Here is a 25,590-nt window from a genome sequence, read left to right as displayed (position 1 = left end):
TTTATTATAAAAGTTTTATAGACATAACACTGCTTTGCCAGCTTGATTGATAATTACTTTTCCTAATTGTATTGAAAGTGATGTTTCGAGACCCCATGTGCAACACTACAGTTTTCTTATTGTCATGTGATAGGTGTTTGCAGTACATTTAAAGCCCCTTACACACCGAGCCGATTATCGGCGTCGATAGATGTCGATAGATGTCGATAGATATCGGGCCGTCGATGAGCGTCGTGTCGCCCCCCTGGTTTTGTACTGCACCGTCGTGCACCGTCGACATGTCGAATCGGGAGGCCGTTGGCCAAATAAATCACTCTGATTGGCTGTTCAGCTTAGCGCAAGCGAAACGGAAGTGAGGGACTCAAACAAACTATTAAGAAGGCGAATCTGAGATTGAATTTAACTCCAACTCTTGACACAGGTTCGGGAAAGCCCCATGAGCTTCTCGTTGTAGAGTGAAATTGGAACGCACATGCTATTTGTTGTTTGTTTATATCACGCAGTCTGTTCTTCTTCTCTCTGTGTATCACGCAGTCTGTCTTCAGGTTGTTGCCTCTTTTGAATGAAAAATACACACTACCGCCACCTGCTGGTAAGGAGAGTTATTGCCACTCAAACATGCACAGTTCGTACGTGCAACTTGGCCGCCAGCTGAAGTCTTTGCGGTGTGTTCCAGTGCGAAACATGGCCAAGACGCAGGAGACGTGAGGCGACGTTCCGTTGGGACGTGTTCTTTGGTGTCAGTTTGGTGTGTAAGAGGCTTTAGGCAGCATCCCCTCTGAAATCTCAATAGGCCTATAAAGGGGCCTACACACCAAACTGACACTAAAGAACACGTCCCGACGGAACACGACTGTTGTGTCACCTCACGTCTTGGCCAACAGTCGCATTGGAACACACCGCAAAGACTTCAGCCGACGGCCAAGTAGCACGTACGAACTGCGCATGCGTGAGTCGCAATAACTCTCCTTACCAGCAGGCGGCGGTGGTGTGTATTCGTCACTCAAAAGACGGAAGACAGACTGTGTGATACACAGAGAGAAGAAGAACAGACTGTGCGATATAAAAAAACAACAAATAGCGTGTGCACAGAGGCGGATCTAACGGGGTGGCATGGGGTGGCAACTGCCACCCTAAACAATAGCCTTGCCACCCCAGCTGCCACCGCAGTTGGCAGCTTTGTTTTGAAATAAAAGTTGTGGCTCATCGGACATTTATGAGACAAAATCCCTAATGTGCGACTGCAAGTGAATGCAGCACAAGACGCAAACCTTGTAACCCCTCCCTGGCGCGAGCGTGGAAATGTGATTGGCGGCGATTTCATTTGAGCGGGACGGCGCAAAACGAGAAGCATTCAGACCCAAGTAGAAGGAAGGAATGAGGTATTTGCGGTCTACAATGACAGAGAAGAGACTGTCAAGTTTGGCTGTACTCAGCATTGAATCAAAACGCACTAAAGCTGTTGATCTTAATCAGTTTGTGAGGCGTTAATTGCCGCATTCAGCTGTTATAGGCATGCCAACTTGATGCTCTGCTCACGGATGACTCGATGAGCATAGACAGCTGTTAAGATGATGACCTTACGTGTGTAAAAAAAATGTTTTCTTTGAGGGGGTCTGCCCCCTCAAAAAAAGTCCTGAGAAAGTCAAATAATACGGTGTGTAAAACTACACTGCCCAGCCAAAAAAAAGTAACTACTTTCATTTAACTAGGCCGGTAGGTAAGGACTTTCCACTGGATAATAACTGCAGCAATGTGAATATATTTTAGCTGAATACACGTTTTGTAACCCTAACTGATGCAGTTCAAGTCAAATCAAATCAAATCAAGTTTTATTTATATAGCACATTTATAAACGATTTTTGGTTGAGCCAAAGTGCTGTACATATAATAAAAATAGCCTACAGTAGACATTTACAGCTAATACAATAGCACAAATTGTTCAGAATATCAGTATGAGAAAAACGACACCCTCTATCCTTAGATCCTCTCATCGTACAAGGAAAAACTTCCAAATCATAAGTTTGTCACTTCTTTATGTTTGTTCTTTCTGATGTAAAGTCAAGGTTTCTGTTTGCAGTAAAGTTGTGGGGCGCTGAACTGTTCTTTTGATTCTTCTGATATATGAGGGTGAGCAAGCATCTTGAGGAACATTCATCATTAACTCCTCCAAAAAATATAGTTTATTTAATAATAACACTGAATATGTGAATCATAACACTGATTGACAGCTGATAGGAATTATATGATTGTATCATATTAATTCAGACGTACATCGATGAGACAGTTAATTAATGTACTTATTGCAGCAGTCTGCATAGATTTGGTACCCCTGCTGGTCTAAGAGTGAAACAAACTCATTCAGTTATTGTTCAGTTAAAATTCTTTCAATTATGTCTGCCCCCTTATATATCTCTAAATATACTATATATCTCTATCTTTACTGATGTGCCACAATAATGTCACCTAATGGTATTAAGTTGAAATATATATATTGTGGCGTTCCAAGTTAACATTGATTGATATGACTGCGATTAAATCAGCATATACTTCTGCCAGGGGATGCCACCCCTCAAAATCTCCTGCCACCCTCTTGCAACCCCATGAATATTTGTCTAGATCCACCCCTGCGTGTGTATAATGTTCTTATCTGGACGTAAGACCCGCAGACTTAACACAAAGTTAAACTCCACTCAAAATGAAGAAAAAGAGTTGTCGTTGTAGTTGGGAAACTTTACAGGTAACTCCTTCACCATGACACGGAGTGAAAACTGTAACAATAAATACAGAATGCAAAACGATTTTAGTCTTGTGTTGTCTATTAGTTGCATTGTAAACGTATACAATATAACATATTTTTCTTAATTTTTTAAACATTTTTCCTTCAAATAAGCATTGATATATGAACTACAACATGATAACAATGAAATGTAATCACTTACGACATTAATTGATCAGCCTTTTCATGCAGATGCAAATGGCCCTAACAGTGCCTAAACATGTGGCTTCCTTGAGATTCTACCATTTTCTGACGGCATGACAGGAATTGATGCAAGATTGACAGGAAGTGATACATTCAAATAACTTGAACAGTTGCAAATAAACAAACGTTACAAGTCACCTGAAAGGTGCTGCAAGCAGTACTTTAGCCTTACAAATTATACGAAGTGTTTTTGAAAACACCACACTCCCCGTTTGACCTCAGTGAGGTCACTTGATACAATATACAAGCCAGTCAGGCCTTGTCCTCTGAGAGAAGTAAAATAATTTTGGGAATTGGCCTGAGGAATGTCTTCACAGTATCTCAGTCGGCTGCTTTGACCTCGACCTTCCTGACGTTTCTGTCTTTTCCAGGAAACGTTGCGGAGACTCTAGCCATAGGCCAAGAGTTGCGTACATCCTGCTTGTCTCTGCACAGGACCACATCCCCAACTTGTAGGTTTCTGCGAAGTGATGTCCATTTCTGTCTGCGTTTCCACCGTTCCTCGGATACATCGCCTAGAGGTGGTGGAACACCGGCCTTTTGGGTGAAAAACATAGATGGAGAGAAGATCTGGGGGTTGTCCAGGATGATATACTCCGAAAGTAGAAAGATACCAGCATTCCTCTGCGTTCTTCAGTTGTGGTGCCACTTCAGCATGTCCATTTTGGATGAGCTTGCCCATGAATGCAAAGTATTTTTCCCCCACGTGTGGTTTCCTTTTCAGTACTCTGTGCAGAGATGTTAACCTGCTGGCGACCTCCTCTCTATTGCTGGGAAGGCGCTGACAGAATTCCCTGAATGGGAGGGGGGCAACCCACCTATTTTCTCTGCTCCTGTAGGCGCTAGCATCCATCATGTCCAAGAAAATCGTATCCTCGATCGATGGAGCTGGTCTGTTGTCCTGTTCTGTTCTGTTGAACACTGTTTTTCCCAGTGTCTCCTCTGTAGCCTTTGCTGCTTGGTTGATGTTGCCGTGCGTTCCTTTGACATGCATGTAACCTGTGCAGAGTGAAAAGATAGAATGACAGCTGCCTTCCAGTATGTTGGTTTTGAAGCTGTCGACCGTCGGCTTGTGGACATTTCCCAGGCACACTTCCCCTATAACATCCAGCCAAGGTCCAAACGTTGAGCGAACGGAGCGTTGTGTGGACCGTTGACTTGCTGTCTGACCTTATGAGCCCGCAAAATGTCTCTTCCGAGAAGCAGTAGAATTTCTGCTTTTGGATCTAGCTCTGGGAGGTGTTTGGCAATATGCTGGAGACGGGGTTGTTGGATTGCAGCACTTGGTGTCGGAATCTCCGAACAATTATTTGTCATATCACTACACTCAATGAGTGATGGGTGTGTAATGACCACTTTTCCATCTCGTGATTCGACTCGGAATCCTTCAGCACGTCTCCCTGATTTTTCTACCAAACCAGAACATGTTCTCAGCCGATACGGGGTTATTTTGCCTTCTATTTTGAAGAGGTTGAAGAACTCTGGTTTGGCTAGTGAGCGATTGCTCTGATCGTCCATAATCACGTAGGCATTGACAGCCTTATGCCTAGCCTCCTTAGGATATATCTTTGTGAGACAAATCTTAGCACAGGAGCGAATCCATTGGCCTTTGCCGCAAACCTCTGCGCAGCTTGAGTTAACATCATGGTAGCTAGCCTCAGCTTCTCCCTCCCCGCCGTCCTGTTGTGACGGTGAAGGAGCCGTAAGGGATTGCAATGGCGGGCCATGATGCATGGCTGTGACATGATAAGTGTGGTCACATTCTTGACACTTCACTGATGACTTACAATCCTTAGAAAGGTGTGAAGTGGATGCACACCATCCGAAAGAAATTCCTTTTTCCTGGAGGAAGTCCTCTCTTTCGTGGAGTGGTTTGTTTCTAAATGTTCGACAATCTTGTAGTGTGTGTGGTTTGTTGTGCACTGGGCAATTCTTGGCTGGGTCAACATTTGTTTGTTTGTTGGTATTTATTGTGGCGACATCTGTTTTGTTTACTGAGAACGTTTTATCAAATTTCTTTAAGACAAGTCTTTCTGGATTGACAGAGTTTTCAGCACTCCCTTGGATCATAAAGCTGGGATTGTTCCTCTTTTTGGCTTTGTGACACACAAATTTGCAGAAGTATTCAAAGGGAGGGAACCGACCATTGTTATCTTCTTTGAAACTCGAGCCCTTGGACAGCCATTTCTCTAGGAGACCAAAGGGCAGTTTTTCTGTGATCGACAAGATACCTCGTGAGGTGTCCAAATATGACAAACCTCTAAGATAGCCATCTTCTTTCCCAAAGAGGATCTCGGACAGCAAGTCACCTAGCTCACGGAGCTTGATGTGGTCTCGGTTGTTGAGTTTTGGGAAACTTTCTAAGCGCTGAAAGATTGACTTCTCCACTATCTCTGGGGCAGCGTAACAGTCGTGAAGACGCTCCCAAGCTTTGCGTAGCGCTTCTGTTGGATTGCCCACATGCACTGAACGTATGCGTTTGATGTATTCACATGACTCTTTACCAAGCCACTTTGTCATCAGGTCGAGCTGCTGAGCTAAACGTACATTTATGTCACTAATTGTGTCTGTGAATGAGGAGTATCACGCCCGGTAGTTTTCTGGCTTGTCGTCAAATTGGTACAAGCTCGCGTTTGTAAGATCTCACCTCTCACCCTAAGTACTGAGCCAAGGGTTCTGCTACAGGTGTAGAGATAGCTGGAGAAGCTTGTTTCGGGATAAAGGGCTGACCGTGCACATTTATTCGTTCTGGTGTGTACGGTTGGGATTTTCCATCCGTGTACTGAGATAAGTATGGTTGGTTGCAAATGTCAGCTTTGGTAGGAAAAGGTAAGTGTACATCACTGGCTGCTTTAAATTTGGTTTTAAGTCTACTTAAGGGTGGTGGTTGTACAATGCTTTCAGCAGGTGACAATGAGGTATGAATCCTTCTTCCAGCTCCATGCGTGGCTGGCCCATTTCACGTGAATGTTGGGAGTGAGGACTTTGTTTCAGTGCGTTTTGTTCACGGATATAGTAACTTATGCGTTCCATTTTATTTTCAGACTCAGAATTCATCTTTAACTTTGAAACCTTCTGCCATTTCCAAAACCTGTGCTTCAGCTACTGCGGCTTCTGCTTAACACTGTAGATTTAATACTTCTAGTTCTGCATCTATTCTTGTTTTTTCGAACTGTACTTCAGCATCTCTCCTAGCTGACTCCAGCTTTAGTTTTAGTTGTTGTGATGCATGAGCTGCTCTAACCTTGGCTGCTTCTGCTTTAGCACGACCACGCGGTGCACTGCTTGATGAAGAGGTTGAAGATCTTCCTCCAGAGGTTGATGATTTTCCACTCTTTCTGGAATCCATTCTGATCCTTTGGAAAAACTGATCCCTTCTGTCTTTTCACTATAATGTTCTTATCCGGACGTAAGAGCCGCAGACTTAACACAAAGTTAAACTCCACTCAAAATGAAGAAATAGAGTCGTTGTTGTAGTTGGGAAACTTTACTGGTAACTCCTTCACCATGACATGGAGTGAAAACTGTAAAAATAAATACAGAATGCAAAACGATTTTAGTCTTGTGTTGTCTATTTAAACACCCTTAAGGCCCGGACACACCAATCTGACAACAAAGAACTGACACAGACGGCCCCCGACTGTTGCGTCGCCTCGCGTCTCTGCGTCTTGGCCATGTGTCGCACCGGAACACACCGCAAAGACTTCAGCCGTCGGCCAAGAAGCACGTACGAACTGCGCATGCGTGAGTGGCAATAACTCTCCTTACCAGCAGGCGGCGGTAGTGTGTATTCGTCATTCAAAAGAGGCAACAACATGAAGACAGACTGCGTGATAACCGAGAGAAGAAGAACAGACTGCGTGATATAAAAAAACAACAAATAGCGTGTGGGTTCCATTTTCACTCTACAGCGAGAAGCTCATGGGGCTTTCCCCAACCTGTGTCGAGAGCTGGAGGTTAAATGAAATCTCAGATCTGATTCACTAAACTGAACAGCCAATCAGAGGGATTTCTTTAGCCGACAGAAGGTGTCGGCACGGTCGAAAAGACATGAAAGGGCGGGACACACCAATCTGAGTAGGGCGACAGGACGCTCATCGACGGCCAGACATCTATCGACATCTATCGACGGCCGAAATCGGCTTGGTGTGTAAGGACCTTTAGAACTCCTTTGATTAAATGTTTTTGTTAAGGAATCCAGCACAGTGAACTCATAGCCTATACATTATAAAACATAAAATATTTCCTTATTTAGTGTAATTATAATGCTTCACTGCATCAGTTCATCACTTTAATACTTTCCTACTAAATACTAGGTTTCAACAAGGTCAGGAAAAAGGAAAAACATTTATTTGAACATTTGATCTAATATTTGGGTTTCATCAAAACAAAATTAAAAAAGATAATATACACATTATAGGATTTGTTTATTGCAAAACCTTGCACGAAAAAAAAAAAAGAGAAAAGGAACCCTTTTTAAAATTCAAATGTAATGGTTATTGACAAAAATACTGAACCATTAAGATATTAAATATTAGATTATGTATTCACTGATATATTAGTAAATCCTCAGTTGTATTCCATATATGGTCATATTTTCTATATATTCATATTTTTAGCAACCGCTATGAGATTTTTTTTATTAACACTTATTTCATTTAATATATAAACCAAAATGATTAAATTGCCTTATAGCTGTTTTACCAAATGGGACACATTTTCTTCTACACGGTGACACTTTAATTCAAGCAGTCCACGGTGTGCAACCCAGTTGTCTCACTGTACTGTATATTGGAGGATAACAATGTTGTACACATAATCTCACAGCAGATTCAGTCGTCTTAATATAGAGATCAGCATGAGGCATCAGTAACCGCAGGAGGAAGCCACTCACTACTATATCCTGTTTGTTGTGCCGCTGCCACCCCAGTTGCTCTTCATGCCGTAATAAACAAATAAAGTGGGAGAAATTAATCCCTCCGGAGCCGTTGTGGGCATTTCACGTCACCCGCCAACGCGCTCCCCAGCTGTTTCTGTGTGCATGTATGTGTATGTGTGTGATAGCACATACATTTAGGGTTGTGTGTCTTTGCAATGGCCTGCGTGTGATACAAGGCCCATACTGAGAAGAGATAAGGACCTGTGTGTGACGAATGATAGAGCAGGGATACATTCACATTATCAATAATAACAAAAATGTGTACATAAGCTGAAAAAATAAGAAATCATGTAACATTAAGATGCAGGGAGCTCCTTGTTGTTAACATTTAAACAACATTTACTTATTTATCACAATCACAAAAGATAACCGAAAAATTCCTATACCATTTCCAATGTATATATTTGTTCCCTCAGTGGAATCGACTGACTGACACAAGCCTATATATGTTATTAGCTTCAGTTTCCATATTGATTTACAGTTCAACAGCATGCTTAAACACAACAGCTACACATCTAAGTCTTCTTCCGCAAGATAGCACAATTTGCTGCCAAAAACATTGCACGATTTATTTTCATATACTTTGAATAAATGAAATGCTCACAAAATACAAATTAATCTCAGCCACTCAAAGCAAATTGGCTGAATAGGAAATGATTTCATAAGGAGATATGTTTCAGCATGGCTGTTCGTCCAACGGTAAAACAGACCACAGAGAACATTTTCCTCCTCAGATCTTAACACACCCACACACAAAAGGCGTTTAGTATGTGTGGGTCAGGACAACAAAGGGGCTTATGGCTTGTTGTTTCCTAATTAAGAATGTAAAAGGGGATTAGGCTTCAAACGGCACAGTTTTAGTAATTTCCTTCTTCACCCAGCAGTTGAGGTACGGGTTACTTCCAATGGCGGCATTGGCCCATTATCATTCGCTTGTGTTGTTTTTCTGAGGACAGTTGTGGACCTTCCTGTCCTCACTGTGTACATCTCTTTCACATCCCTTGTTTTGCAGCCCCCCTTCCTCCTTCCCCTGGTGTCCGAAGAAGCACAAAACGTATCACTGGAACCCACCCACCCAAACCCCCTCTTTCTGTTTCTCTGAAATAAGCAGTATTCTCTGGCCCTGTTTGATCCTTTGACTATGCAGGGGCTTCATGTCTGGCCAGTGTTTTTGGATCAGCAGGTAGTCGCAGGCAAGCTGTTAAAGGGGTCATCATTCTTCTCTCTCTCTTCTCCTCTCCGCTCTTCACACACAGATGGGGACCTGCTGAACTCTGCCAAAGGTCAGCGCTAAATTACATATTTTATGAATTCTTGCGTTAGTTCAGGCTTTTGAGGGGGGACACAGAATAATGAATCGCTGCGAGGAAAACAATTATCTGACATTTTCATTAATCACACTGGCGGTGTTATTTCACTGTTTCAGCTTAGATATCTGTTAAGACCTTTTAGATATGATTCTGTAAATGTCCAGCTTCTTAACTCTTATTTCATGCTCACCAGAAATGTAATGATATCCTTTTTTTTTCTTTCTGTAAATTCGGCCTTCCCTCCTCCCTGTAAAAGGGCCGTCTGAAATGTGTGATGTTTGGAGAGGAGACATTTTGGCTGGCGTCCAGCTCATTGTACACCAGTCTGGACTGGGCTACCAATGGCGGCTTTACTCGCTGTACTGCAGACAGATGACAACTGCCGGCACGCCATTCAACATCTCAGAAACAACATCTCCACACCATGTCTGATGCATTAGGAATGGAAATCAGTGTTTCAGTCGGTTTTACTGCCCATATCCTTTGTTGTAAAAGGATGGATTCGCCTGTGTCTGTTTTCATGCATGCCGAATTGGGTTTGAAGTTTCTTACATTTTTGTTTAATAGATGTTTTTTTTGCTATGTGTGCACAAACGTTGAGTTAGTTGATGTAATGTGTGTGATTGGTGTGTTTGGATAATTCAGTTGCCATCAGACTGCAACATCTGCCATCAGGTGTCTTCTCACCGGGGATTCTGAATGGTAGTGGAGACGCGAGTATATCTGCTTTCACACTGCTGAACATGACATTTGAACGTGCATGTACACACAAAAAGGAAAAAAGAGAAATCTGTATGTGCACACACGCACACACACACACACACACACACACACACACACACACACACACACACACACACACACACACACACACACACACACACACACACACACACACACACACACACACACACCCTCAGACACTTCACAGAGGCTGTGTGAGAGCCAGGATGCAGAGCCTGAGGGCTGTTGTGTCTCTGATGTTTATATTGTTTACTCTGTTGTCCCAGTGCATGTAGGAGATTGTTGCGCACTTAGGCCTCACCCCAGCCTTGTATTATTTACTCTGACTGGTGTGGACAGCAGGTTACTGTCCAGGAGAGCTAGAAGGCCCGGCAAACAGGGGGGAAAAAAGGAGGCAAAGATCGAAGGAGACAGAAAGAGATCATTGACTATACCTTTCCCCCTATATTTGTTCACATACTGCTTCTCTCGCCTTTTCGGTTTGTCTTTGATCCCTTCTCCTCAAACCTCTGCCCCCATGGGTCACCAGCTGTCAGACAGCCAGAGGAGGGTGCCGCCTCTCTTCTTATCCTCTCTTCTCTCACTTTTTGCCATTTGGGATACGCACCGTTTTGCACCCGGGGAATCATTCGGGAACCCCAGGTAAGTGAACCGAAGCCACACAGATGTTAATCTCCCCTGAACCACCCCCCAGACACCCCTCCACTGCCTTCCTTTCTATTTCTTTGCCCCTCTTGCCTTAAGTCGTTGAAATCTCATTGAAGACAGCGAAGTGGAGGTTGAAGCCTCTTGATTAGGTTTCTTTTTTAATAGAGGAGGAGAGGGACGGGGTGGCTGATAGGGGGGAGGGTAGTATCTCGCGGCTGGGTGTAAGGGCCTCACTTTGGGCACGCAGGCAGGTGAGCTGGTCCTCACCTCACCCTGCTCTCCTCCCTCCTCTGACAATCCGGTTATCTGTGTCTATTACAGAAGGGTGGCTGACGCTCTGGATAAATCCTCACTCTTCCAGACATGTTCTGGGGCCCTATCAGCTGGGGACAGGACCTTGAGCCCTGATGAGAAAACTGGTCCAGGGAAATTGAATTAGCTATTGTGTCTGGGACTTCATTGATTGCTATTAGAGTTGGCCCGGAGCTTGGTGAAGGCGAGAGGAAGAGAGTTAAGCCTGTCTGAGTGGACTGCACCAGTGGCTCACTAGAAGGAGAACTTAAACCATACCAGGTTCCAACACTTGACATGTCACTCTCAAACCATTAGTGGAAATAACAATTACAGACATATCAAAGGGCAACGTTTTAAATTGTCATTTCCTAAAAGGAGATTAGCAGGATAATTTTCACACTGCAATGAGTAATGTTGTGAGTCAGTCATGTTAGAAGGGGATAACAATGAGAGTCAAAAGTCTATAAATGTGACAGGTCTTTTGGCTGGGGATGATGGATGGAGTCTGTGATGCAGACACTTCCTGTTTCTCCCGGTGCAGAGCCGTGGATGAAAGAGCTGCGGTGTGTTTTCAAACTGAGGAAGAACAATAGGTCAGAGGAAGAAAGAGTTCCCCTGACCTGACCCCCCCTTCTGTTGAAGCTGGGCCTGATAGCTCTGACACCACTGATCTCTCTGGCTGACTCACACAAAGAAAGAGATACCTGTGGGCATTGTGTGCCGTGTTGCGTAGGCACCTGCCTCGTTTAGGAAATTCGCTGCGATTGCTAATTATGCATTTAAAAAATAGAGATCAGAGAAATGCAGAACTCATGAATATGTAAAATCAAAAGACTTTCCCTCCTCTCTGAACCGAATGAAAGTAATGTTGCTTCTACATGGTTAAGTATATTTTGTAATATGTTGTACTAATATTTTGCCCAACTATACCAATAAAGAAGGGTATTGATAATCAGATCTTTCAACCGCAGCACGCCATGCTTTTTACAGACCCTCTTAGGTGTTTGTGACAGCCACCTGTGCGAGTGTGTGTTTGCCTTGTCTTCTACACCACCACATGTCGCTTCCTTCAGGGAACCAGCAGAGATGATGGATGATGGCTTCATTGCTTGCTTCACTGCTCTCCATGAATTCATGTTAGTTAAAGATTCCTTTTCTGTCTCAATCTAGGTTTTATTATCTAAGGTTTGGAAATCATTCCTGTCAGTTAAGTTTCGAAATGAAATGTTTTATTGAACAGATTTGTAACACCTACTATACCTCTAAATAAATGATTTGGATTATTTGTTTCAGTTTTAAGCTGATAAGCCCACTAGACACTGTTATAAATCCTTGCAGTGTTGCAGTATCGGCAAGGTAAACTAAAGCAGGTTATGAACATTTAAAAATATGCAGACTTGAGGCCAAAACTGTTTTTCTGTATTGACAGCGAGACCATCAGTACAGTCTCTGCAAACAGATGACATGCAAATCTGTGAACATTCCTTGTTAGTAGCCTCTGATAAATGAAAAATGCAGGGCACACACAGGCATTTGTTCCATGGATGCACAGGATGACCCTTGTACTAATTTGCATTGGTTGCTTGCTCTAAATGTCTTAAATTGTAAAAGGAAAACATTCTTCTCTCTGCTATAAAATGTGAAAATATTATTAAAGCAAAGATCAATAACAAATATCTGTTGATGAGCTGCAGAATAATTGTGAATGTAGAAAATACAGGCTGCGTAGCCGGACTTCACCCTACACGTTCAGGAGTGGCTTTCCACCCTCCATAGGTGTGGGCCCACAAACATCCCACATGGTAGCTCACACTGTGATAGCCTCCAGCTCTTCATATGGGGTATTCTATGTGTGTGCACACGTCTGGTAGTGTGCGTGTATGTGTACACTATAGCAGCCTCACTCTCTTATTCAGGGATAGCTCTTTCATCCTCTGTAAGAGGGCCGCAGGGTCCTGCCCTCTGAGCCCCAGAGATGAAGTCTAGTGTTTATGTGTGTTAGATTTCCATCCCACAGAGCCGGCCCTCCCCTTCTACTCACATTAGAAGAGAGATGTGGACTACAGCTCGGCAGTAACATGTTTATTAGTTTCTACAAGTATTTAGGGTAAAAAGCAGCATGGTAGAATTATTGCTAAAATTGCTTTTATCGCTATTGTTATCGCATGATATTACAGAAAAGATTTTGGATTAGTTTGTCTCAAAAGAAACGGATAACATATGCCTGACATGAATGCATGTCATTTCTTAGGACAACAACACACAAACCATATAGTACCATCAGTTTGAAAGAAAAATAAAGTTATCATAATAAACTAACAGTAACACACTTTATCATCAAACCTTCATAAAACTGGACATACTCTTAAGAATGTAATGATAGACTTTGGCATGCAATTTGATACCCCTATTAAAAGGACTGTACATTTAAAGTTTTTCCAAAAAACAATATGAATACAAAAAAAGTGAAAAAGAATGGGCATCACAATAAAAAAACATGAAGGCGCACACTTGAACAGAAATGGACATTCATGCCTCATCAGATCTTTTCCCACTTCCAAACACGGGCATGTATTTGTGCACACTGTAACACGAGGACTATGCATAGTTGGTGGATATCCACACACACACACACCCTGAGAGAGTGGCGGGTCATATTGGTAGCAGAGGCCGGAGCTGACCTCTAGTGTGTGTGTAGATTTATTCTAATCAGTACTGTGCTTCTGACAGGTTAACTGCTGCCCTCTGACCCGCGGAGCTCTCCGGGTGTCACCGTCCTTGTGTTCCCTGTCCACTTTTATCGGCAGCAAAAAGAAAATGTAAATTAAATGCAGCATAAAAATAGATGATGGGAGCTTGTTCCTCTCATCTTTTTATTCACCCCGTCTTATCTCTCCCTCCTTCCTCCGCTGCGTTCTTGCATGATCAAACTGTAATGGAGGAAGAATTGCTTGCCATTTTTTTTACCTTGCACTTGCGTTCTCTCTTTTCATCAACACATACACAGCTGGCATAATAAAAACAGTGGTGGGGTGGAGAGCAGGTAGTTTCCTGAAGCTTGACAGGTGATGATCGCCAGTTGAGCAGGGATTGCTACAAATAGATTATGATGTAAAAAGCTTTCATCCGTACATCACACAGGAGAATGATAGAAAAAAAAGCCTTCTTATGTCTCTTGTTTGTGTAACACTGGCCTTAGTGGTTGTAGAAGGCAGCGTTACATTTGTTGTTGTGCCTTTTTGTAGCAGTAGAGAGGGCAGTTGAATTAGATAGCATTGTTATGCCTCCATCAGAGCAATTTTCCAGCAATGCCTCTAAAAGCCCTCACACACTTCATCAGTATTATTGTAATTCTTTAGCTCTAGGTTATTTGGCAGCTGCTGTGCCCCACTGGCAAATCCCATTCGTGATGCCGTCCCTTTCACCGCGGCCAGAGATCCATTGATTTTTCTTTTCTCTCCTCTAGCATCGCCCAATTCATTTCAGATTGTTCGATATGAAACATTTTAATTTCTGCTCGCACGTCCACCAGTCAGGGGTTTCCCCTTTTCTCCCTCTTTGTGCAACATCTCTTTATTCCAACTCTCTAATCAGTCATGAGTTCAGAGTGAATTGATTTATATCTTTATTTTCAGTTTCCTATTTTTTGGCAATTCTATTGATTTAAATAAGCACAAGCAGAGAAGGCTATAATGTGGACACACATACCAGTTTCATTGACTTAATAAAATCAAATAAATTGAGTGTACAGATTTTACAGCTGCATTTTTTTAGCGTTGCATGTGTTAAATGTGTGCATATGTGCAGGTGTGTTATCAGCAGTATTCCCTCTATGATTGGGCTTGGATGTGCCATTATAGAAGCTATGTGCAGTCTGATGGAACCTATTGATGTTTGAGTACACAGGCCCTACTTAATTAGTCCATCACACCCACTGCTTTGGTCTCTATAGGATCCCCGTAAGTGGTGCTCCTTTGCATATGCCATGCAATTTCATAGACAGGCTTCTTTCTTTTCTTTTCAAATGATAGGAAGAGAAACAAACATTGCATACGTCACAGGGGATAGGACTGTCTGGTTCAGTCGTCGTAGCCGTCTGTCTGACTGACTGTCTTCCTCTCCACACAATACGCCTGAAGGTTTTGTCACGTGTGTGTCTGACTAAATCTGTGCCACTCTCCGTTTTGCACACTAATCTGGGAGCCTTGAACTCGGCATGGCAGACATTTCGGACTGTGTCATTGATTTGGAATCGAGCTCTGCACTCCTTGTCCTTCACTTAGGGTTCAAATCAATGATGCCCGCTTCTGACCATGCATTAAAATCTGCACCTCCCCACACCCCTCCACCCTTCCTCCCCAGGACTTTGACTTGTGCTTTTAATCTGCTCTGTGGCCCGTGTTTCTCCTTCACCGCTGGACTTGGAAATGTGCCATCCATGAATATTCAGATAAGGTGGTTGCTATAATATTAAACATTCACCCTGCGCAAACAGGTAAAGGAGATGCAAGTAGGGAGCAAAATAGCTCTCCTTTTTTGTTTCCCATTGATTTACTTTCTGACTGGAACACACGAGCAGTGACTGCAAACTTCTGCTGTGTGTGTGTGTGCGCGTTTGTTTGCGTGTAGTTGAGTTGCTAGTTCATATGGGCATTAAACTATATACTTGTATGGTATTTGAAGCCATGTGTTTTTCTCTTCTTTTCACTATCTGTAAAGCGACTTTGAGCACCTGTAAAAGCGCTAAGAAAATAAATCTATTATTATCATTATTATTATGTGAAGTGTCACCATACCTGTCCCCTGCAGGTTGACCTTTGACCCCCTGCATTCCTGTACAAGGCATGGGCTTTTGCTTGGTTACCGCCTGGAGATTGGCTGGCTCCAGAACGCCATCTATTTTCCAACAGCATCCATCACTCAGGAGTTGACTTGCCCTGAAAAATGTAGAGTTAACTTGGGATGGGAAGCAGACATGTCTGAACATAGTTACTGAGTTTAGGTTCTCTTGTTTGAGGAGGTTACAAGTGACTGGCCGCGGAGGTTTGAGTCAAAACCTGCAAACTCTCTCTCGCTTTTCTGTCCATTTTCCAGTGAAATATTAAAGACCAAAAGACAATCCTTAGAAAAGATAAAGAAAAGTGACTGAAAAAGTAATCAACTTCTTCTTCTGCAAACAGACATGTTTACACTGTCCCCTTGAACTACCAGAATCCTGTAAAGCACATCGTAAGAGACACACAGTTGTCTTTGAAAAGGAAGCTATTATTTACAACACACAAGCAACCCAGCACACAGAGAGAAGGTGACAATAGGTGGGAAGAAGTGAAGACCAGTGAAATAGAGCAGTTAGACGGCCAGGTGGATGGAGACGAAGCAGGAGGAACAAATGAAGGGGGCATTTCATACTACGCGGCTCCCCCGTGGTGCCCGGCTGAATGGACCCAGCACAAATGTCAAAGGAGAAGCCTCTCAGCTACATTGTACACCTATCTGTCACCGCACCACCCTGACAATAGGATATCCCCTGTTGGCAACTAAGTAAATATTGTGGATGGTTGAGGGTTAGAGAGGTTAGAGGTGTACGCTGGACCGGTAAGATTTAAGTGAAAATCAATGATGGTGTGCTGTTGAGGACACAGTGCTGCATGTGTGTTTGCAGAACTGTGTGTTCACCTGTTGTGTTTGCAGTAATGGCAGGCTATCATAATCACAGGACACTTAAAGGTCAGTGTGTTTGGGTCTAAGTGACCACTCTCTCTTCCTCTATAAAGTCTTTAGGAAAATACACACACTGACAATTGCATCTTGATTGCATTCATAAGAAGCTGTTTCTTGTCTTGTCTTTTTTATTTTTTTTTATTTTGACGTAGCATATAAAAAATAAAAAAGAAGAAGAAAATGCAGTGCTTATTTAGTTTTTAATTATAGTTCCTTTTATATTTAAACCTCAGTATACAGTAACATAAAACATAAACATTTAAAGTCCATCCTCTACCTTTTTATTTGGGCTCTCTAACCGAGAAAACAAAATCTAAATTAATCAAAAATCCAGAAAACCCATTTTCTGAGGCGTACCTCTTTGCTTCTATCGTCAACCAAGCAGAACAGCTATCACTCACTCACTCAGTAATGAGACCGCGAGTAGGGCATATGGGCCTTTGGGCAAACACACACACACACACACACACACACACACACACACACACACACACACACACACACACACACACACACACACACACACCTCCGAAAGTTGGGTGGGATGGGGTTAATAAACACAACTCAAATGTTGGGTTAGGACTGGAACACAGGCCTGCAATCGAGCTTTTTGGGTTTCACCGCCATCCTAAATCTAATTCCATGTTCTAGAAGAGGAGTAGTTAACCGTTACTGCTGCAATCCTATGTTCATGTCATCTAAGAGAAATCCAAGCGTATTATTAGGCCTCGGTAGGTTTGGGTGAGGCCGAGGGGAGACTGTGGGTGGGATAGGCAGGTTGGTTTCAGGGGGACTTTCTAATAGGCATTCAGTTGGTGAGAGCTCCCTCCTTCAACACACACACTCACACACACCATTTCTACACTGTTATTGCTCTTTCTCCTTCTTTCTCTCTCACTCATTTGGTGATCTCATGGAGCGAGCCTTTTCCATGGAGGACAATAGCAGTGGAAATTGATTATGATTATAAGGATAGGTAGAGGGTTGGCGGCGCACCTACACTGTGCAGCATTCATGGCAAAGTCCCCCCCCCCCCCCCCTCCCAGGAGGCTCGCTGTCCTTTCTGCCTAAACTGTAGGCTTGGTGATTTTCTTTATGCCATTTTTCTGTACATACTACTGTGCCAGAGTGCACTACACCTTACACTGTATTTGCTGCTCTATTCACAGCCCTCAATAAGCCTCTGATATGCAACCGAGCATCTTTGAAATCTCCTCTGGCTTTTTTCTCTTATGAAGGAACTCAAGTGTGAAGGTTTGATATGGTCAAACAATCAGCATTAATTTGATAGAATCACAAAAGCAATACCTTTTTGTTTTCACTGTCTCCCCCATCAAATAATTAGTTGCACATTTGAGATATTTGATAGCAGTTTTTCCATTAATAATTCATGCTCACTAAATTCATAAAACATCATCTATTCCCCAGCAAGTAACATTTGATATTACATCTAAGGCCCAGAGCAGAGAGGTTTGCCAGAATCCCATCAAATGAGATTCTAAAAATACTGACTAGCCCTTTAAGAACGACTGGAGGAGGAGAGAGAAGTCCCCTGCTATCTATTTTCTTTGGCACCACCGCTCTTTTCTGAACGTCTTCCATTTGATTCCCTGCTTCTTCTCTCTCTTTTCCCCCTTCCCTCTCCCTCTCTTCCAGCACCTTCTCATGATGTCAATTTAATTCAATCTAAAGGATTTACAGCAGTATCTTTTAACGTCTCTTGGAAAGGCACTTGTAACACATCAGATTTACTCTCACCTTTCTGCTGGGATTTTAAGGGGAGAAATAAAGATCAATTATTCGCCAAATCTGAAGTTTCCTCAACATCACTTCTCTCTCTCTCTCTCTCTCTCTCTCTCTGTGTCCTTGCGTCGTTTCAAGTGGGCCATCTGTCTAAACATCTCTCAGGGTTCTTTTCCCTTTTTTTCTGATCATTTCCTCGCCTTATTCATGAACCCTAGGAGTCCAGCTTTGTAGTAGCGTTGGAGCGGCGCAGCCTTCCCCCACTGAATACAGCTCTGGGCCTCCGCCTGCACCAAAATCCCCCTCTCTACCCTGTTACCTCTCCCCCAACTCTCCCAAATAGCCTTCCTCCCCTTTACCTCCTCCCCACAAGGACCTACAGAATCTCTGAACTTGCTACACAGAAATGACCCGCCTTATTGAGATCGGTTATCCTCACCCTCTGTCTCTCCCTCTCTTCCCCTCTCCAACCCATTCACTGTTTGAGACCCCCCGCCTCGTCCACGGCCTTCCCTCCTTCCCTGCCTCTCTTCCTTATTGCAGATTTGTATGCAGGCTGTGACCTGGGTGGCTACAAAGCACCGCACATTATTCTTGATCATTCCTCTGCCCCCCGCCAAGCCAGTTATGAGGAAAGATCCCTTAATGATGCTCTGACTATTAACAGTGTTTTATGTCCAAATGTCTCCCTCGTCCTGCTAACCAACCGGTCAAATATAGATACAAGAAACCGGGGAATCTGCTGTGACAAGATTTTGGTAAAATATACATAAGCCTGTTTGATTATGGCAATAATTGCCAAATAAAGGGACACTCAGATGACAGCGGGTTGTATGACTAAAGGGACATTTGACCTAGTCTGGTTTTCATGGAGGCTTAACATGGTGCACTTTTGGTTAGTTAGTGATTTAATTGTTACTTTATGGGCATGCAGTGACTGCATACATAACCTAATCTCTCCAAATGACTTTGTAATTTACAAAACTAACACTCCTTCATGTTTGACTTTAGCTCTTACAACATGTATTTATACTTGCATAATATTTGTATTTTGGAAAGTGAAAATGTGTTTTCTTTTATTGAAATGCATAAACAATATAAAAAATAAAAAACAACTTCATAAATGAAAAGTCAATGGGAGTATGTGTGTTGTGTTTGGTTCGAGATTAGTTTTGATCGTTGGCTGTTGTCACTGTGCCAGTATTGTGTCTGCAGCCGGTCCATCCAGGCCCCCGCATCTCCCATCCGTCCCAGGCTCATCCCTCTGTCTGTGGGAAGACAAGTCACAGCGCCAGCCTGGCTCAGAGCCAGTGTTGGAGCTCTGGTTAAGTCCCTCTGCCAAGTCTGGATTACACCGAGATGTTAATCATTGGAGAGAATATTAAAAACACTATCATATACTTTCAGTTTCCAAACTCCTTCAGAGATATAGTGGCATATCTGCCACCTGCGAGCACGATCGTTGACTTTTATGGAGCTATAGTTAAACATGTAAAAAGATTTGTCTGCTTGTCAGTTTGTAGCGTTGTTTTGGGTGGAGTTCCTTAAGGAGGCATGCCCTTTAAATTCTCGTCCCTATTGTTGCTTCATTGTTGCAGCTTATTGTGTCATAAGTAATTCTAGCTGACTTCAAAGGAGGTTGGGGCGCAACTGTTGGGTTGTGGGAAGCACTTTGAATGTCGAACGCAAACGACCTCTCTCAGATGGGAACGTTACAGCGTCTCCTGTGAACTTAGTTTGTTTCCCTTTTTGTCTTCCTTCAGATTGATATGTGACCTAAATTTGGCAAATAAAAACGTACAAAGCAGGAACCCGATGCCAAACCTGACCTCCCTATTGTGCATTATCTGTGTGTGCGTGTGTGTCTGTATGCAAGGAGGTGTGTGTGTTTGTGAACAAGGTTCACATTTAATGGGTTTTCTAGAGGTGAGTGGGATCTACCAAGCACAAAAATGGATCATATTTCGGGTTTCCGTGTTTTTTCCTAATAAACCAAAGCAATATATCAGAATTATGCATAATCACGGCTTTTCAATATTGGCTAAGTTGATTTGTGTGAGATGTGTGTAGGAGACAAGAGGCCTGTAACCAATTCACTTAGGGAGTACGTATGCATTTGGGCCCCTATAGAGAAGCAGGCAAACACTGAAATTAAAATGATGAATTGTGCTGATCTTAATCTATCTCTTCTGACTTTGACTAAATATCTTAGAAAACCTGTCGATCACTCAAATCCTCAACCAGTTTCTCCGATCTTGTTGAGTTGCGGGATATTGGTGCCCATATCTGTCTACCTTATGTTGAAAGAAGAGAAAGACTGACAAAGCTGTCACTAAGTTTCTACTGATGTGTGAAATTATGATAAAGAGAGTGAGAATTTTGACTATGAGAGATAGAAAGACAGAAACAGAGAAGGAGAGACTCTGAGAAAAAGAGCGCGAGCATGGAGAATTAAGGCATTGTTTAGCAGAGTCGCCGGTAATCAGCAGGAGTTGGATATGCAGAGATTGTTGGCGGGCAGGAGATCGGGGTCTATGCTATCACTGTCTACCCCACTGGAGAGATCTCCGCAGGGGAAAGAGTGCCCTCTGGCCCCCTACACTCCCGACACATCTATCCCTCACATATTCTCACTATTGGCCTGTCCATCTTCCTCTGACTCTGCCTCCATTCCAACTCATGTCTTACTTCAAGTCACAGACAATATTGATAAGAACAAAAAGGTCTGATGGTGGTAAGAACATTAAAGTAAGCAGCAGTCACAGTAGATCTTTAATAGTGCACGTTTGCATGTTTCTGTCAAATGTACAGTTCATTGCGAAGACTTTTCTATTCAGTTGTGAAAGTATCTCAGTGCTCACAGTAACTGAAAGAAGTTACACCTGCACTCTTGCAACTGTCAAAACGTCCTGCTGATGCTCAAATAAGGAGCACACACACACTTACACAGTGTTGCTCCAACAGAAGGAATTTCTTGGTACACATGTTTGCATGAAATTCCTTCCACACTGTCACACTTTTTTTGTGCAAATTTAGCACATACACACCTTTGGCTTTGGCACTATTGTGTGCGCACACAGATTTAGCACATCTGTACGTTTTTAGGAGTGCGACAAATACTTCTCAAGCGCCTCTCTTTAATTACAGTGTTAACATCTCCTTAAACAAAAGCTTCACAGTTTTATCACATGGTTTAAATCTGTGTGTGTAATTCAACCCTTTTGGATACGGTACTAAGAAGCTTTCACGGTTTGATGTTTTTGTTGTTTTATGTTTTCGAAGGAAGAAAGTTTCAGTTCGACAACCATGTGTCTGTTCTTAGTCTTAATGAACTCATCAGTCAACAACAGTCAATGACAGCAGTTCCCCGCGTTATCAGTATTCACGCGGGAAATCGTCAGCTTTCTAATTAAGTGGATCAGAATTAATCAAGCAGCCGTTCACCGTGGCTGTGTGTCAGAGGAGGAAGCAGTTATCACCAGACGAACACACACACACACACACACACACACACACACACACACACACACACACACACACACACACACACACACACACACACACACACACACACACACACACACACACACACACACACACACACACACACACACACACACACACATAATTAAAGCACATACAGATATTCAACCTTGCAAATGCATCTCTTTTATACAACTCATTATAAAATTAATTAACTAAGTTAATTAATAAAAGGGATCTTAATACATTTTGTTTTCTTAAGTACATCCCAGGTTTGCTTGATGGAGTTCTTTATTACAATATCTTGGATTAACCTTCTTTGTCACTCCTTTGCACCGATGGAAATCTAACTTTGTCTGCATCTGAAACGGTTTGGCATTTAAACTCTCTTCTTGTTGATTTTTGGATTTCGCTAACCTTTTGGAGGCGAGTCTGTGCTTCTTTGGTATTTGAACACGTGTTTGGGTACCTTGTATTCTTTGTGAGAGACACTGTGAATCAGTGTGTGTTCGTGTGGATGTGCTCACATGTATACGTCTACCTAAAGTATGTAAGCATGTGCTTTTGGGGGGAAAAAGCAGAAGGAAAGACAGGAGTGTATATGTGTGTGCATGTGTGTGTTTGTGCTTTAGTGTTTTTGTTGCCCTCTTCATCTTGAGCCACAGATTCAGCTGGGTGCCCTCCCCCAGCTGACCTTTTAATGTAAACTACTTGTTTTAAGATGCCATGTTGCATCAGAGCAGAGAGGCTGCTGGGATGCGACTCTAGTGTTGCAGGGAATGAGGGAGACAATTCAGAGGTGGGGAGGATTCGTCGAAGTGACCTCTCGAACCTATGACCTTTTAATGAAGCTTTAATAACTGACATCCACATTCACTTTGTTTTGTTTTGAACTTAACCCTCATTGAACCCCGAGTTGATGTTCTTCCCCTCTCGCCCGCCCTTTCACTCCTCTCATCTCCTCTCATCTCATTGCTTTCTTTTCTATCTTCTCTGGCGACATGTTATCGAGAGATTTGTTTAGTCCAAGGTCTGGTTTCACCTGCCGTTGAGAAGCCAACGATGGCGACCTATTTCTTCAGGTTATTAAATCATAATATTTAATTAAACAAAATAGATGAATAAACATATATATACTCTCTGTTTATCCATCTCATGATATATTGTCTCAAGTTAGACCTGAACAACATGGCAGCGTAGCACCACGTGAGTGAATAGATTGTCATTATGTGTGAGTGCATATGTGTGTGCCCTAACCTAGAGAGATTATATAGAAGTTTAGTTTAATCCCTTTAGTCATATTCTGATATTATAGAGGTGAGCTGGGGCTGAAGGATTTAGTAGGAATAAACTGAGTATATCTCAATCTGATTTAATTCAACGGTAATTATACCATTTCTTTTCACAATCTTCATTATGCACACACATGCTTTTGGAGCTAGCTATGAAAAGACAGTTAGCTACGAGACATGATGGTTATCATGCAGATTTGTTTGAATTCTCTAAAAAAAAAAGGGCGCGAGAGGCAAGTAATGCACTTATGCAATATTTCACTCCAGCAACTTTTTTAAAACAATTACGCTGCGCCCATCCAGACTGATATAAAATAAGTAGTAAATATATTGTTTTATCTTTTATTTGTAAGAAATATATTTGTCCTAAAGTGATATGATACAGAGATACATGTCTGTGCCTCATACAATCACAACAGCAAGTGTTGCTCTTGATTTCAGTTGATCTTAGGTTTGTTGATTCTATTTCCTTAAGCTCCAGTAGTTAATAGATTGAGCAGAAAAAAACAGTTATGAAACCCTCCATTTCCCCTTTGACCAATCCTGTTCTCTCCACTGTCCCATAGTGCACTCTGGCTATGAGCTGTCTACTTAGCCTGTGGCTGTCTGGCACACTGACCCCCTTAACAGACCGCATTGTGTGTGTGTGTTTGTGGGTGTGTGTGTGTGTGTGTGTGTGTGTGTGTGTGTGTGTGTGTGTGTGTGTGTGTGTGTGTGTGTGTGTGTGTGTGAGAGTTTGTTTGTTTATGAGTGTGAGTGTGCCACCCCTCCTCTACCCTAACATCAACTCATGTCCTGGCTGTTATAAATAATTCATTGGCCATTTGAGGCCCCTGGAGCAGAAGAGCACTTGTGCGAACCTTTAGTGATGGCCTTTAGTCACTCCTTACAAACACCCACTTAAACAGTTCTCACACACAAGAATACACTCCTCAAACTATACCAAAGCAGCCACTTAAACTGTCACAGCAGATCAATGGGACACCCAAACTCAACATTATCCTCTTTTTCCAAAGCTGAGAGTTTTCCCCCCCCATCTGACAATACTGGCAACAAATAGATATTCTCTTTTCTAGCCTTCGATCACATACCTTGGTATCTGTATCCAGAAACTCCAGCTAGTCATTGTTGATGCCCTGAAGAAGGAGGAGGGTGATGTGGTGGGGGGGGGGGTGGAAACACCTGTTTTTTTTTGTTAAGCTCCAATCTGCTGTCTGCCTCTGGTTCGTGTATTTGATGTGGCTTGCGGGTGAAAGAATGGGGCACTGGCTAGAGAGCTAATCGAGAGAGGTGAGGGAGACATGGCGTGAGCGAGACAGGGAGGAAGAGACGGAGGATGAGGCGTTGGGAGGTCAGAGGAGCATCTCGACTCCCTTGGAGAGGAAGAGAAGTGTCCAGAAGCACCTGCCTCATTACCGTCCGCCCCCCTTCCGTCTGACGTAACCCCGCTAACCCTGAAGAATATACATTAGCCATGGGCCATACCTATGGGCCATGCAAACACATTTGTACAAGTTTTTGTCGATTAACTAATTCAGAAGTGAGCTTCATTATTCCACTGCCCTTAATTGAGATAACAATGCAAATTCCCTTCATTAACTGTGACATGGACAATTTCTCCCGGGCTCCGCAGGGACACCATTATATTCAGAGCCCATGGAGCAGGTTGCAAGGTGTCATCAGATATTCAAATGGCATGCTTGTTTAATTGCAGTAAATGTAGCATGTCCGGACAGGTTGGCGGAGGACATTTGGAGTGCGTGCCTGGCAGTTTTTGTGTCGGTATGTAGGTGTGTGTGTGTGTTTTATAATAGAGGCATTTGGGTGGTGGTAAAGGTAGGAGTCAGCTCAAGGTGTGAGTTTGAATGTGTGTGTGTATGTGTGAGTGTGCAGGGCCAATGGGCCCCCCCAGGCAGCTGTTTGCAGGCCCCTGTGCGATCCCGAGGGGCTCCTGAGGGAGTGTGTTGTTGGACTCTTGTCTTTTATGGCAGCAGCAGTAAACATGACAGGCTGTTTGGAGACCATCTGTTTCCAATGGCTGCCGCATGGTAACAGGGAGCTCAACCTGAGATCTGCTTGGTGTCTGTCTCAGAGGTAACAGTCCTGTCTCCACGCTCCTACAGGGGGATTCTGACGGGGAGAGAGACGGGAGGCAGATGAGAGAGAGCGAGAGAAAGAGGGAGTCCAATGAGTTGAACTTGACATCTGCATGTGCTACCTAGCATCAAACAGCACCCTGAGGACCTGCAGGTACACCCTCATCACCATGCACAGTCACACACACACACACACACACACACACACACACACACACACACACACACACACACACACACACACACACACACACACACACACACACACACACGCACACACACACACACACACACACGCACGCACACACACATGACAAAATACACTCTTCGACACACA

General features: G+C 43.1%; 1 long non-coding RNA gene across 2 annotated transcripts in view; it reads left to right on the top strand.

The window, feature by feature from the left end:
• The window catches only part of LOC307028700, a 114,137-nt gene that overhangs the window by 56,182 nt on the left and 32,365 nt on the right, over nt 1-25,590 (top strand). Inside the window, exon 2 of one of the 2 annotated variants that reach the window (XR_013805080.1) lies at nt 25,281-25,407. The exons of the other annotated variant lie outside the window; for it this stretch is intronic. This is a non-coding gene — a long non-coding RNA (uncharacterized lncRNA). The remainder of the gene's footprint in view (nt 1-25,280; nt 25,408-25,590) is intronic. 2 annotated transcript variants of the gene reach the window in all.

Source organism: Notothenia rossii (genome assembly GCF_949606895.1).
Source record: "Notothenia rossii genome assembly, chromosome: 2".
Taxonomy (NCBI): domain Eukaryota; kingdom Metazoa; phylum Chordata; class Actinopteri; order Perciformes; family Nototheniidae; genus Notothenia; species Notothenia rossii.
Note: the sequence above shows the minus strand (reverse complement) of the source record. Positions and strands in the feature narration are given on the sequence as shown.